This window comes from Castor canadensis, chromosome 5, assembly GCF_047511655.1.
Source record: "Castor canadensis chromosome 5, mCasCan1.hap1v2, whole genome shotgun sequence".
NCBI classification, from domain to species: domain Eukaryota; kingdom Metazoa; phylum Chordata; class Mammalia; order Rodentia; family Castoridae; genus Castor; species Castor canadensis.
In genome coordinates this window covers 95,784,683-95,798,566 of record NC_133390.1, presented here as the reverse complement: position 1 = coordinate 95,798,566, position 13,884 = coordinate 95,784,683, and the positions used below count along the sequence as shown (strand labels likewise).

The 13,884-nt window shown below is 34.3% G+C and overlaps 1 protein-coding gene across 5 annotated transcripts in view; it reads left to right on the top strand.

The window, feature by feature from the left end:
• The window catches only part of Nlgn1 (neuroligin 1), an 841,293-nt gene that overhangs the window by 16,250 nt on the left and 811,159 nt on the right, over positions 1-13,884 (top strand). For 2 of the 5 annotated variants that reach the window (XM_074073749.1, XM_074073746.1), the window contains exon 2: positions 1,381-1,454. The exons of the other annotated variants lie outside the window; for them this stretch is intronic. The gene's annotated coding sequence lies outside the window, so the exon portion shown is untranslated. The remainder of the gene's footprint in view (positions 1-1,380; positions 1,455-13,884) is intronic. 5 annotated transcript variants of the gene reach the window in all.

Sequence of the window (13,884 nt, the reverse complement as noted above, 5' to 3'; positions counted from 1 at the left end):
GTCAGAGTTGCTGTAAAGACAAAAGGCAAGCTTGCCTTAGAATCCTATAATGGGGAAGAGAAAACTACTACATAAAACAGAAGAAAAATAGAAGGCATATATCCTTACTAGTACATTAATCTTTTTCATAAAGCAATAGTCTGATGCTTACAGTCTTAAATAATATTCTCTTAATTATTACTCTGACAAACTATTTCAGGAAAAAAATGGTGGTTCCAACTGTCTGAAGGGAGGTCCCTCACTCTTATCTTGACCAACTCTAACCCAAATCATGAAAACAATGGAAAGGCAGAATTGCTGTAGTTCTTTAAGCAAATGGACTTTATTCCTAATACTCAACACTCCAGCTTTGACAGCATCAGACAAATCCCTTAAAGCATAATCACAAGAAAAGATTCTATAAAATAAATGCTTTATGTTGGCTCATGTAATAGTACTTTTTTGCCCTGATTATAATAATTTCTGCAGTGAATATGCTGACAACAAATGCTTTCTTTGGTCCCTTTCAATGTAATTCTCTTGATTGTGGCTTATACTTCTGATGGAAAGAAAATGATAATAAAGATTAGTTACATTGACTTTCTGGTAGGATTTATCCTTCTTTCTTTATAAGAGTTTTTCATTCTCTTTGTGCATAGCCCATCCTGGCCAAACTGCCCCCTTACTAACTGCCCATATCTAATCCACTTGCGACAGAAGTGGTTGGGAAGGGTAGTTGGGGATGTTATTTTCATAGTGTCCTTCTGTCTGTGGGACTTTTAAGAGTATAAGAAAACACATATTGGGTTGCTGGAGTGGCTCAAGTGATAGAGCAACTGCCTAGTAAGTGTGATACCCTGAATTCAAACCCCATACAGCCAAAAACAACAACAAATAAAACTCATATTTTTTTTGTTTCTCTGTTATCCATCCATCCATCTTTCCATTTGCCTTTCAATTTAATTTTAATTTTTAAAATAATACTTCTCAATCTAGATAAAGGGACCATTGCTGGGGAAAGGATCCATGGAAATATGCCAAGTGCCATGAGTCTGGCAAACATGGATCATATTCCCTCCAGATGCACTAGTCTCCAGATGGCTAGAAAATCAAATGGCCCAGATGGCAGGCACAGTGAATCCCTGAACCTAAAGCGTCAGGTGATCTTCTACTTCATGGAAGCTCTATGATTCCTGGGAGGAGAATGTGGCAGAAAGCAGCAGTGGTGGGCAGCAGGTGACCATTCAGGAATAGCAGTTGGTATGAGTTCTGCACAAAAAAGTTGTCCCCAAAATACCTCAATGGTATCTCCATACTGTATTGTTTTGAAACGGGAACAGACTTGGAGTCTAGAGAAAGACAATGGGATCTGAAATAATTATTCTTCTAACTTGTTTCCAGCTATGTCTGGGAGCCACCTGGTAGCTGACTTAAAGGGGAGAACAGTGTCTGAACATTGACTTGAGTGTAATAAGGTAGGAGATATTTATTATTTAATATTTTCATTTGTTGTGGACAAAACCTGGGCAAGGACAGTAGAAGACCTGATCCCCTTATCAGGAATGATTAAGTGGCTATATTTAAGTTGGACTAGAAAGGGTACAATCCTCATGGAGCTATGATAACTGTGGACTTACAGAGTCAGTAGCTCTTTCTTTTTAATTGTTCCAGAATTACCATCATGGTTTTTGTTTTAAACAAAGGATTCATGGAGGCTTCAATTTGTCACCTCAGAGCTTTAGGTAAGAAGCTAGAAGTACACTATATGTTGCACTTCTTCTCATCTTTGTTTCCCTTTTGTATTTAATATTAAAACCCTTGAAAATACAAAAGATCTGCACATTGATGTCTTTGGCATAACAAGGAAGAAGGATTGGTGGGGGACAACATCTCATCTTGAAATCAGATTTTATACCCTACAAGGCGTGAAGTGAGTGGTGTGACTGAGGAGGCTCAATGAACTGTAGAACCTATAAAGACAAACAATAGGAAACAGTCTGACCTGAAAAGGGATCCTCTTGCTCTTGCCATTTCATTAAATTCAAATAGCAATCTGTATATGATAGAGAGATGTAAATTTGCCTGTTTTGCACTTAGAAAAGGAGGTTTTTGGTGAAGGCACTGCTTGAAGATCTCAAATTAAGTTATATAACATTGAGTACTACAATTATTTGAAGGAACGTGAAATAGGACAGAGCAGTGGGGAGGCTCTAAGATGTTCGTGTCTGAGTAGCTCCATCAGAGAAGCCTGTCTGAAACCCCTACACTAATAAGTTGAAACAAGAATTTAGAATTAATTGCAGAAGGAGACAAGTGGGCAGTGAAGGAGGAAGCTACAGCATGAGCAAGCTTCTCTTGGTCTTTGCTTTACTGTGTATCAGGCAAAGTCAGAACATTTGGAATATCTTTAAGACTACATTTGTTTTTCAAGCTAATTGTGATTAAAAGGTGATTTCAAACACTTAGGTTTAACATTCTTTCAAATAATTATAGTAACTCAATGGTATATAGTTTAATTCTGGACCTTCAAGCAATGATTTCAGCAAAAACCTCCTTTGTTAAGTGCAAAATAGGCAAATTTATAGCTCTTTATTATAGGAATTGCGATTTAAATCTAAAGAGAAGATGGGGGCAGGGGAAGGAAGAGGTGATAATTTAAGGCAACTGGCAGGCATTATATTTTTCTCTGGTCCTTGTTTTTAAAGTTCTCAACAAGTAGTTTAGCAGTATGAAGACAGATGTTACCGTTTTTTAGAAAAAATAGGATTGAAAAGATCAGGAAACAATAGGTCATTTCACTGGACTTGAAGTAGAATGGAATTGATAAAGTTGGTGCAAATAAATTTCAACTTTACCTAATGTGTTAATGATGGTTGCAAACAGCTTCATCTGCCTGAATCTCGATGTTTTCACTTATAAAATGAGAAAAACAACATATTCTTGCTTATTTCATAGGATAGTTGTAAAAGCCTGAAAATGTATTCTGTATACTCTCAAGCGCTATAGACATATAGGATACTATTGAGTATAATGGATTAAAAAGCAATGTATTGTGATAGAATCAAATTGAGAGATTTAGACAATAGATTTAGAGAATAAGTGGGGCCTGTGTGTGAATCTCTGCTCTGCCATTAAGTTGTTTTGCCTCTCTATGTATCAATTGTCTTATTTATAAAGGGAGATAAGGACAATTCTACCTTTGGAGCGTTGCAAGGCATAAAGGAAAATATATAAAAGTGCTTGGTACAGAGCCTAACATACAATAAGTGTGTATAAATAAAATAAGAATGAGGTATTACTAGGTGTGATTATTCTGGATGATACCACTAAGTTTTATTTTGGAGATTAAAAAAAAAAAAACCTCCATGAACTTCCCAGAAAGGAACCTCAAAACCCAAACACAGTGTTCTATAAAGTGCATCAGTTTGTCTAAGTTTGTAATTTAAAATGACTGAAATACTAATATTGTACCACCAACATACAGGAAACACAATTTTTTTTCACTTGGGAAAATTGGTGACCTAGAATTTAGCATTATGCTATTGGGATAAATTTGTCTATCCTAAATCTATCTATCTATCTATCATCTATCTATCTTATCATCTACCATCTATCACCTCTCTTCTGTCTATTTAGTTTTGTAGGTTGTTACATCCCTCCATGGTCATTTTTGCATCACACAAGCTCATGCTGAATAAACAGACCTATCTGGTCACAACAAAACAATCCTGAAAACATCTCTTTCCCATTCTATGACCCCAACAATTTTCATGATGAGGCAGCAGAAGCCAGTGGTTTACAAAAAAAGGCAAAGGTGTTCCTTTTTTTTTCTTTTTGTCTCTTCCTCTCTCTGCTATTGTCTCATTTTTTTCTCCTGTTCTTTTCTACCCTACATTTGGATCTGTACACATTATTCCATTCCCTCTCCTTTTTTTGTCATTAAAATAGATAATTTTTTCTAAGGACTATTAAAATATCATTTATATATTTGGGATACTTATAATCTTTTACCAATTGTTCATTTTTTTCTTATAGTTGTTTACGAACAAATTCTTAGAAGTACAATCAATGCAAAAGTTTATGTTTTGACCTTTATTTTTATTGTCCCCTCCTAAATGCTAGCCTCTGCAGTTCTTTCCCTAAGTGGATATCTATGGAGCAATAGCTATACCCTGGATACCACATTGCTTTTCTATAGCACAATGACATAAAATAGGTACTTAAAAAGCTCTTGAGCTTGGGATGCAGCAATTTTAGTTTGTGAAATCTGTCTTCTGCTTTGCTCCTGAGGCTCCATTCTTACATTGTTCTTCAGTTGGGAAATGGTATCTGCTGAATTTGACAACCGAGGAACTCTTGAGCCTTGCTTAAGAGACTCTGGTCCTGTTACCTGCTCTTAGCAGCTCTTCAAACCAACCCTTCACCTGTGTGAAACTGTGTGCTTCTAACCCCCCCATCACTAGGACTGCCCTCACCCTTGTTCTTTGTTGCCTCTCATCCCCTCCCTGCCTTGTCCCATGACCAAGGCTAAATCTTCTAATACCACTCTGCTATTTCAGTTCATTTATCATTTGACCCCACTTCTATATAAAAGTCACGAAAGAGAGCACTTTGTAGCTCAATACTTCCAGTACCAAACAGATCAAGAGTTTGGTTCTATTGGGTTCTCAGTAAATGTTTGGAAGAGGGTGGACCACTCTGATGCTGCCGCTCTCAACTTCTGCTGCTAGGTTTGCATAGAATAGTAAATGCTATCCAGTAATGATCAGTGATGTTGTGATAGAGAGGAGCACCTAAATTCAGTTTCTAAAGAAAAGGCATCTACCAGTTCTTGGGGGTACTCAAATAGGGTATCCAGATAAATAAAGGCATGGCTTTTTCTGGACCTGTAGTTAATATGGTATGAGAGTCCCTTTTATTCCCAGTTATTTTTATTATTTGTCTCTAAAAACTTTTGCTTTGACTTTACAGCATTGTAAGCTTTGTTTCTGAATTACATGAATGGACTCAGATAGAAATGGTCTCTAATCCAGTCTGGTTTCTGGTCATTTTGTTACCTCAGATAAGTTAACTTCTTTGAACATCAGTTCCTTAATCTGTACGTGTGAAATTTGCTGATGTTGGATGATCTCAATAAAAGGTTTACTGCATTTTATTCTTAACTCTACTTTTTCTGGAAAGATATTGACTTGCTTTCTCTGAAAGTTTGTGGTACTTTTCACCAACAGCTTGATATGCTAAATATCCTAGCAAGCATTAACTTTTTCTCTTTTTTTAAAGTTTTTATTGCTATATGATAGTTATACAGGGGATTTTGTCATGACATTTCCATATATATATATACATCATACTTTGTATCTTGGTTTGATCCATCCACTCCATTATTTTCCCTCTTCTCCCCTCCCTTTCTTAAAGTGACTTTTATTCTCAGATCTTACTCTTTTGTGGAGATGTTTTTCATGATCTAGATCTTGAAACATTTATTTCTATACCATGGACTTACATCTTTATTGATGTGCTTTTGTAAATAGTTTTTCCCTGGCTCATTTTTGTGTCTGTAGTTATTCTTTACTCTGTTAGGTTTTCACCAGATCCTTTCATACTTCATCATTTCCTTCTTGCTGGTTTTGTTTCTCTGGACATATATTCTTACTCTCTGAGATTAATACAAGACAAATAATTTAGACATCAAGATGAGAATCTCTGCAAAAGTGCCTGATAATAATTCTGTAAAGAACAAACATATTTCCACGTTATGATGCAGGTTGTTTAAGTCACGGACATGTTTTTATGAAGATTGCATTGCAGCTAAACTTTAAATCAAGATGTTTACAGCATTTGTGGTAATCAATTCAGAGATGTTTAAACTCAGGTGAAGTCTTTAGTGACAAAGAGGGAGGAGACATGTGAGGAGATAAGATTAGTAGTGGAAATTGACTATAATGCTAGTTGTACTGTTAATGAGTGCTAACAAAATTTAAACAGCTATATCAATTCATTAATTTCATAAAGAATATTCATGTTGCTAAGCTGTTTAGATTTTTGGGCCACATTGTGACCTAAACAGATAAAAGTCTCTATGCTCTGCAGCTCACATTCTACTTTAGGAGAGATGGATTGTAAATAAAATGAAGAAGCAATCTGTGTAACATTTTTAAAGAGTGTAAGTGGTAAATGGCAAACAGTGAAGCAAGGAAGGATATGGGGAATGTTGGGGAGAGATGTTATCATTTCAGTTCAAAATAGGATGAGCAGAGTAAGACACCTAGACGAGATCGGGCGCATTCAGGGTGGTATGGCTGTAGACAGTAAGCCACTTAGTAGTGACAGTTGGAAAACCCTGAGGGAGGTAAAAGAGCAAGCCATGTGTGTATCTGGGGGAAGAACTCTTCAGTGGAGGGAACAGCCAGTGCAAAATTCCCACGGTGAGAGAATGTCTGATGTGCTCTGGGAACATCAAAGAGCAACTAAGGCTGCAGAAAGAGGGAACTGCAGATTTCAAGGGAATTTTGGTTTTTATTCTGATTTAGATGAGTCCATTGAAAGGTTATAATCATAATAGCAATATAACCTGACATTTTCAAAAAGAATAATTCTGGGAATTGTATTAAAAATCAAGTGTAGATTTTAAGTGGGGAGATGAGTTATGACACTGCTACAGTGATCTAGTTGAGAGATGGTGCTGTCTTTTTATCAGGAGAGTGGTGTGGAGATAGTGAAATGTGGCTGGATTCTGGAAATATTTTGGGAGTAATGCCTACAGTATTTGCTGGTGGATTGAAAGTTGTTTCTGAACAAATATTTGCGTCTAGGATGACCCCAAGGCTTTTGGCATAGAAAATGAAGGGATGAAGTTGGTATTGACTGTGATGGAGAAAACTGAAGATGGAGTAGTAGGTTTAAAGAGGTGACTATCAGAAGTTCTTACTAGGTTTGAGTGGGTTTTCAGGAATCCAAATAGAAATGTTCACTAAGCAGTTGCACGAAGGAATATAGAATCCAGGGGTTGGTTAAATCTGGCATAGGTATTTGGGAACTGTTGGTAAACAAGTGCTATTCAAGCCATGAGACTGGATTAGATCAGTGAGTATGCACAGAAAGATGCCAAGTGTACGCACTGAATCACCTAACGTCTGTGCTGCACAGCTTTATCTCTACCCTATCCTTCAAACTTCATTCCTTAATTTGTGGAGATAAAATAGAGGTAATATCTTCCTCATAGAATGAGAGGATTTAATGAGATACTGTGAATAGAATATGTGGCATCTCATTGGATTTATTTTATCCTGTTTTTTTTTTTAATGAAAATCCAGTCTTTAGAGATGGTACTCTAAAGAAAAATAAGTGCAACCAAGAACAGCTTCTTCCTCATGACTTTCACTGTATGAGTTGTTTTCTTTAAGTCTCATTTTCTTTGTTTTCTCATTTTCTAAGAGAACCCCGTTTCAGGTCAGAAAATATTGCATTTGATCATAAAGCTGACCTCTTTTGCATATAATGCAGAGACTTTGCCTGATAAAAGGCAGGTGAAATTTTGCATGAAAACAATGTGTTTATTACTACTTAGATGTCATTCCAGAGCATGTGGACATAACAACTGATTGGAAATGAGAGGTAGGGAGACTTATGGTTGCAAATGAAAATTGTATCTTTTAAAATACAAATGAATGCTGGCATAGCCCAAGCACAAAGATTCCATCACTTTAAGATATGTAATTTTTTCTTTTACAAAATCAGAGAACAGGAGGGAGGAACAGGTCCTGCCTGGGGCAGGGGTTTTGGCATCAGTGGGAGGGGGAGGTGGTGAGGAAAGGGGATAGAAGGGTGAATATGGTACACAAATGTGTACATATGTATGTAAATGCAAAATGATACCTGTTGAAACTATCCAGGAATGGGGGTGGATAAAAAGGGTGAATTCCAGTATAATATATTTGATACATTGTAAGAACCTTTGTAAATGCTATAATGTACTCCTACCCAGCACAACAATAAAGGAAAAATAAATAAATAAATACAAAACAAGTAACTAAAAAGAAAAAAAAAGATGTAGTCAAAGTGAGTCTAATGAACTTTGAGACAGATATAAGGAAATTCAAGTGCTTATTTTGAGGTCTTTTGCAAATACGATTTTGGAATCTCACGTAGAATAAACCTTTATGTTACCATGGAGTGAACTGTAATATTTTAGCTGTCTGTTTAAATTCTACATTCTGTCCAATAATAAGCATACATTCCTTTAGAATTGTAAAATTGAATCTTTTTGAAAATACGAACTAGTGAACATGCAGATCCATTACCTGAAATTAGTATTTTGTGTTATTTGTTTATTGAAATGATCTTTTTGTATTAGATATTATATTTGACATATTCGTCCATGTCATAAGGTGCCTCAGAAATTACATTTGTATTAGTAATCCATGTTGTTATTGAATTTAAATGTCTATAAAATCCCAAGAAAGTTTGTGACAGTAGGAAGTAAATTAAAACATTTTTCTCATAATTTTTAAATGATCACTTTCTATTTTAAGACTATAGAATTAAATAATCATTTAAAAGTTCACTAATTAAAATTATTTTTAAAAGTTCTTGATGTGACACAAGCTCCATTCTCTAAATAATTTACTTACATGGAAAAAGAATATTTTCCTAATTTGCTTAATTATCTGAATCATAAGCATTTCTATTTTCATGGAAATAACCATTTTCTTTATAAAATTAGTGATTAACATTTTCTTATCATTATATGGATTTGAATAATCTCTTAGAAAATATGCATCAAATACTAAGTTTTTGGATTGCCTAAACTACACAGAAATTTAATAATTGATCACATATTGCAATGATAACTGGCAATTTAAAAGATATGATGCTTATATGATGTTTGGATCTTCAAGAGTGATATAATTTGTAACATAAATATTTATTTCACTAGTAACTTGTGTAACAGATATTGTAATACAAATTGTCAAGGGAGTGACTAATATAAAAATTAAATTGCATTCTTTATATGTTTTATTTTTAAAATTTTTTCTATAAATTTTCTGACTCCTTATTCTTCTCAGATTAAGTATTATTCACAACTTTTGTGGTTTTTATTAAATAAAAATAATTTTATAATTTAAAAACCACAAGTAAGCAGAAGGATAGATAAAACTTAGAATCGTATTACCTCCCAAATAACTCCTTTTACCCATCCATTCCTTCTTTCTCTAACTCTCTCTCTGTAGCATTTAAAGTGTATATATGTAGATAAATTAACTATAGTATGTATAAGATAAAAAAATGGTCTTTTATATATATACTAAATATTAGAAGACATAATTATTAGTTCATTGTTTGTATGTTATAAATTAACATCTTATTGCTTGGTTTTGTTTTGTTTCATTTTTTGAGACAGAATCTTACTGTGTAGGTCAAGCTCACCTTGTAGGTCTCTAACACCCTACCTTCCTGTCTCAGCCTACTGGGATTATAGGCATGAACCACCATGCCTAGCTTACTGCTTGGGTTTTAAAATAGCTTTTAGTTTTTCTGTTAACAATGAATGGTACATGTACAATGTAAAGTTGTTCAGTTATTTCCTTAAGGTAAATTATTATCAGGGATTTTTTAAGTGAGAGGTATGTAGGTTTTAAATCCTTTCAGTATATATTCTTAAAATGTTCTCCCTAAAGGTCATAATTATATGCAGTCCTTTTGGTAGAAGTTTATTGTACTGGATGTTTCTCTTTTTGATATTTACCAAATAAGTATGACCTTTGTTCTTATTGCCTAAATTGTCAGACCTCAATTATTAATGGTACAAAACAATTAAAATTATATTTATTTTCCAAATTATTTTAATCTTTGATATTTATCAAATTTTTTCTAGTCTGTTGTCATTTTCTTCTGTTTATGTAAGCAAATATATAATTCTTCCATCAGGTTTCTTTCTTTGACATCAAGATTAGATTCAGTGACACCAAGCTATATAAATGTGAAACCTACATTTTCTTTAGATAGTTCCATGTGTTGAATGTTTTACAATAAATTTTTATTTCATTCAGAGCTTGTATTCTTGTGAAGTTTAGTGACATCAATAGTACTGAAGAGCCCATCTTTGCACATTAATTTGAAATGTGTTCTTTGTCATATACTAAATTCTTACTTGTACTTAAATCTTCTGGGCATTCTACTCAGTTTCACTGATGTGTTTGTTTGGGAGAAAATGCTAAATTATTTTAATTATATATTTCTTACATTTTTCTTAATGTTTGATATTTCTTTTCCAAATATTTCCTTTCTATTCTTTTTCAGTGCTTCTTTCAGGCAGATTGAAGGATATTTATAAAGTTAATACAATAGAGTTATATTAAGTTAATTAAGTAAATTTTAAATAATCTTATACAACTGAATTTTCAGAATTAGAAACCCAGCCCATCTTTTGTTTTAAAATAATCTTAAATGTATAAAAAGTTACAAGAGGAGCATAAAATAACTTTTTTCCTAGTAAATTGGCCTATGCCTCTTCAAATACTTTAGTGTGCATTTCCTACAAATAAGGACAATGGCCACCAAAATTAGGAAATTGACATTGATATATGATGCCATCTAATTCTCAGATCCTCTTCAACTTTTGCCAGGTATTCCAGCCACATCCATTACAGCAAAAGGACCCAGGATAGAATCATGTTTTGTGTTTAGTTGCTGTCTCCTTGGCCGTGTTCAGTCTGACACAGTGCCTCAGTCTTTCTTTGACTTCACACCTTGACCCTTTAAGGTTAATGGGGCAATTGTCTTGTATCCTTTTGTTGTTTGTGTTGTGAGGTTTCTGCATGCTGAGCTTTGCCAATAGCATGCATCAGAGGGGAAAGTAGCACTTATTGCATACAATGACTTTTTTTTTTTGAGACTGGGTGTCATGTTGTAGTCCAGATTGGCTTCCAATTTGTGATCCTCCTTGCCTCAGCTTCCCAAGTGCTGGAATTATAGACTTGTACAACTACCACTGGCTACCAGACAGTTCTTAATTAAGAAGGTATCTTCCAGTTTTCTCTTCTGGAAATGTATTTCTTTCCCCTTTTGTAATTAATAATTATAGTTTTTGGGGGAGAGGTAGATATATCAAGCCCATCTAATTTATAATTAATTGACTATTTTTATCAGTGTATACTCATTTAGTTTATTTTATGGGTTATATTTATTACATCGTGTTTTCTTCTGTCATGTTCACATTTGCCCTTTTTCGACAAGTAGGAATGCTTTGGGGTGGACTATGTGGGCTCTGTCACACTGGGAGAACTCCCATTTTTCTGTTGCAGTAAGATGTTTTAGACACATCTTGAGCTTCCTTTTCTAACCCTCAAACCATCTATTTCTTCAAAAAGCCCTGAGCTTTCTTCCTTTAAATCTACTTTTTGTGTTTGGTTTTGCTCAGAAAAAAGGTAGTGTGGGGAATATATGAAGTCCATTATCTATTATTAATCATGGAATTTTCTTATTAAATCTAATATATATATTATATATATATTATTTTCATCTTGCATATATAATTATTTTTTTAGTGTGCAAGCATAGTTCATCATCCTTTTCAGTTGCATTTTCTTAATAACATTTGATGTGAATCATCTTTTCATGTTTATTTGTGGCTGTACAACTTTTTTTGGTGAGGTATATATAAAGGTAAGGACTTTATCTATTTTTAATGGGTTGTTAGTTTTAATTTTGGGGGGGGGCAGGTTCTGGGGAGCGAACCCAGTGCCTCATGCAGTGCATATTAGGCATTGCTGAACTACACCACAAACCCTAGGTTGTTAATTATCTTATTGTTGAATTTTAAGAGTTCTTTGTATGTTTTGGTTAAGAATGCTCCATCAGATCTATGTCTTGCATGTTTTCACCCAGATAATTACTTACCTTCTCATTCATTTGACAGTAACTTCTGCAGAGCAGATGTTTTCAATTTTAATGAAGTTCATCTTATCTATTATTTCTCTCATCTCTTGTCCCTTTGGTGTTGTGTCTAAAAAACCATTTTCAAAGCCAAGGTCATCTAATTTTTTCCCCTAGTTATTCCTAGGAGTTTTTCTCTTTCCTTTTAGAGGTAAGTTATATTATAAGCCAAGATCTGGATGCCTGGGATTCTCATTACAGCAGGAATGTTCCTCTTCTCTCTCAGAGAGGAACAGTAAATATGTTAGTACACATTTACATCTCTTCATATTTCTGTATTTTTCTACTAAAAACCATAGGTACACACAAATACCTCAAATTCTAATTAAATACCATACCATTCTAGTCTTTTCCCTTTTCCTATTTGTAACTTTGTATTGGTTTATGAAATAGGGCTTTCATTATTCTGAAGATATTTATGTTTGCTCAATTGCTCTGCGTGGGATCAGTCTCCCATTGCTGCCAATGTTTCTTCCTCTATATACATGTCCTTTTAAACACCCTCGGCTATGAGGTTGGTCTGCTGGCAAAGGATGAAGAGGGCTTCAGGAGCCTATGGCTGTACTTGCCCCTCTGTGGATGCCTCCTCACCCTGCCAGTCCCCTGACTCTCCACACGGGTTCATGCCCCCTGTGAAACCCCTCCTCACCTTGTTCAGGGTCTTTAATCCTTTCTCTGGACCATACCCTCCTCATGAGGGTATCACTGCTTTACCTAGTGATTTTGACTTAATTGCGCAGAAAGGAAAAAGAACAGGGAGGGAAGACAGCCAGATGTTTTATGTGTCTCAGAAAACATTTATAGTTTTCTTAGATTCCTGTTTTCTGTTTTCATTTGTATTGGGAATAGTTCATTTATTTTCTCTTCATCATTGGTATATTGGAAAGTTTTTATTTATATTTTGAGTATTTAATTTACAACAACCAAGTGCTTGAGCTATTGTATATACAGTAAGCTTGCTTTATATACAGGCTTATTACATGCAGTTTTAATCAAGTGTGGTCAAAAATAAATAAATAAAAATCAGAAGAAATTTCAAAAACATAATTTTTAAGTTCCTACCCATGCATTACACAGCTCAGCTGATTGTGGGAAGCTTTCAGTCAGTCCTGTGTTTAAATAATTCAGTTCTGTTTAAATAATTGTGTGATCTGCTGAGCATCACACAATTTTGTGAAAATCTGCCTCCCAAAAGCAAATGATGCCCTCAAATTATGGTAAAAGTGAATGTGCTCAATTTAAGTGATAAAGTGAAAATCTTAGATTTGTTGGAAGTGGCATGTGTTTATTGGTGGAGTTACGGGACAAAAAGTATCAAGCATCCCCAGTACAGTCAGCACTCTTCATCCTGAGCATTTGAGGTTTTTCCTCAATGGCAGTCTCCTTCGAACATGTATCTGCAGATACCTAGGGTCTATACAAGATTTAATAGTTTTTTAATTTAAGAATCATAATTTCATCTTCACATGATGGTGATATTGCCCTCTCCTCATATGCATTTAATCTTATTTTTCTTACATCAGTTTCTCTATCATTTTATGCTCAGTGAAAGTTTTCTCAATGCATAGGGATTCTTTATATCTTAGGTTATATGATTTGTATTTGTAGGAACAGAGTATTTTAAGTAACAGTCTATCCAATGGTAGAGAGAAAGGGGATAACAGAGGCTAATGGTGGGGGGTGAAAATGATCAAAGTACATTATTTATGTATATAAAAATGTAATAATGAAACTCATTTTTGTATAATTAATATATGATAGTAAAAACAAATAAGGATCCACAAAATTCATTGGTTGGTATTAAAATTTATCTCAAATATATAAAATTGTGAACGTTGGAAGAGTGAGGATATTTAAAAAATTCAAGAATCAGCTAAAATGGTGATTGATCTTTAAGTGTAGACTTTTTTCTTTCTTGTAGCCTATAGAAGTATAAAATGCAATTACACAGAATTTTAGAATAGATTTTTA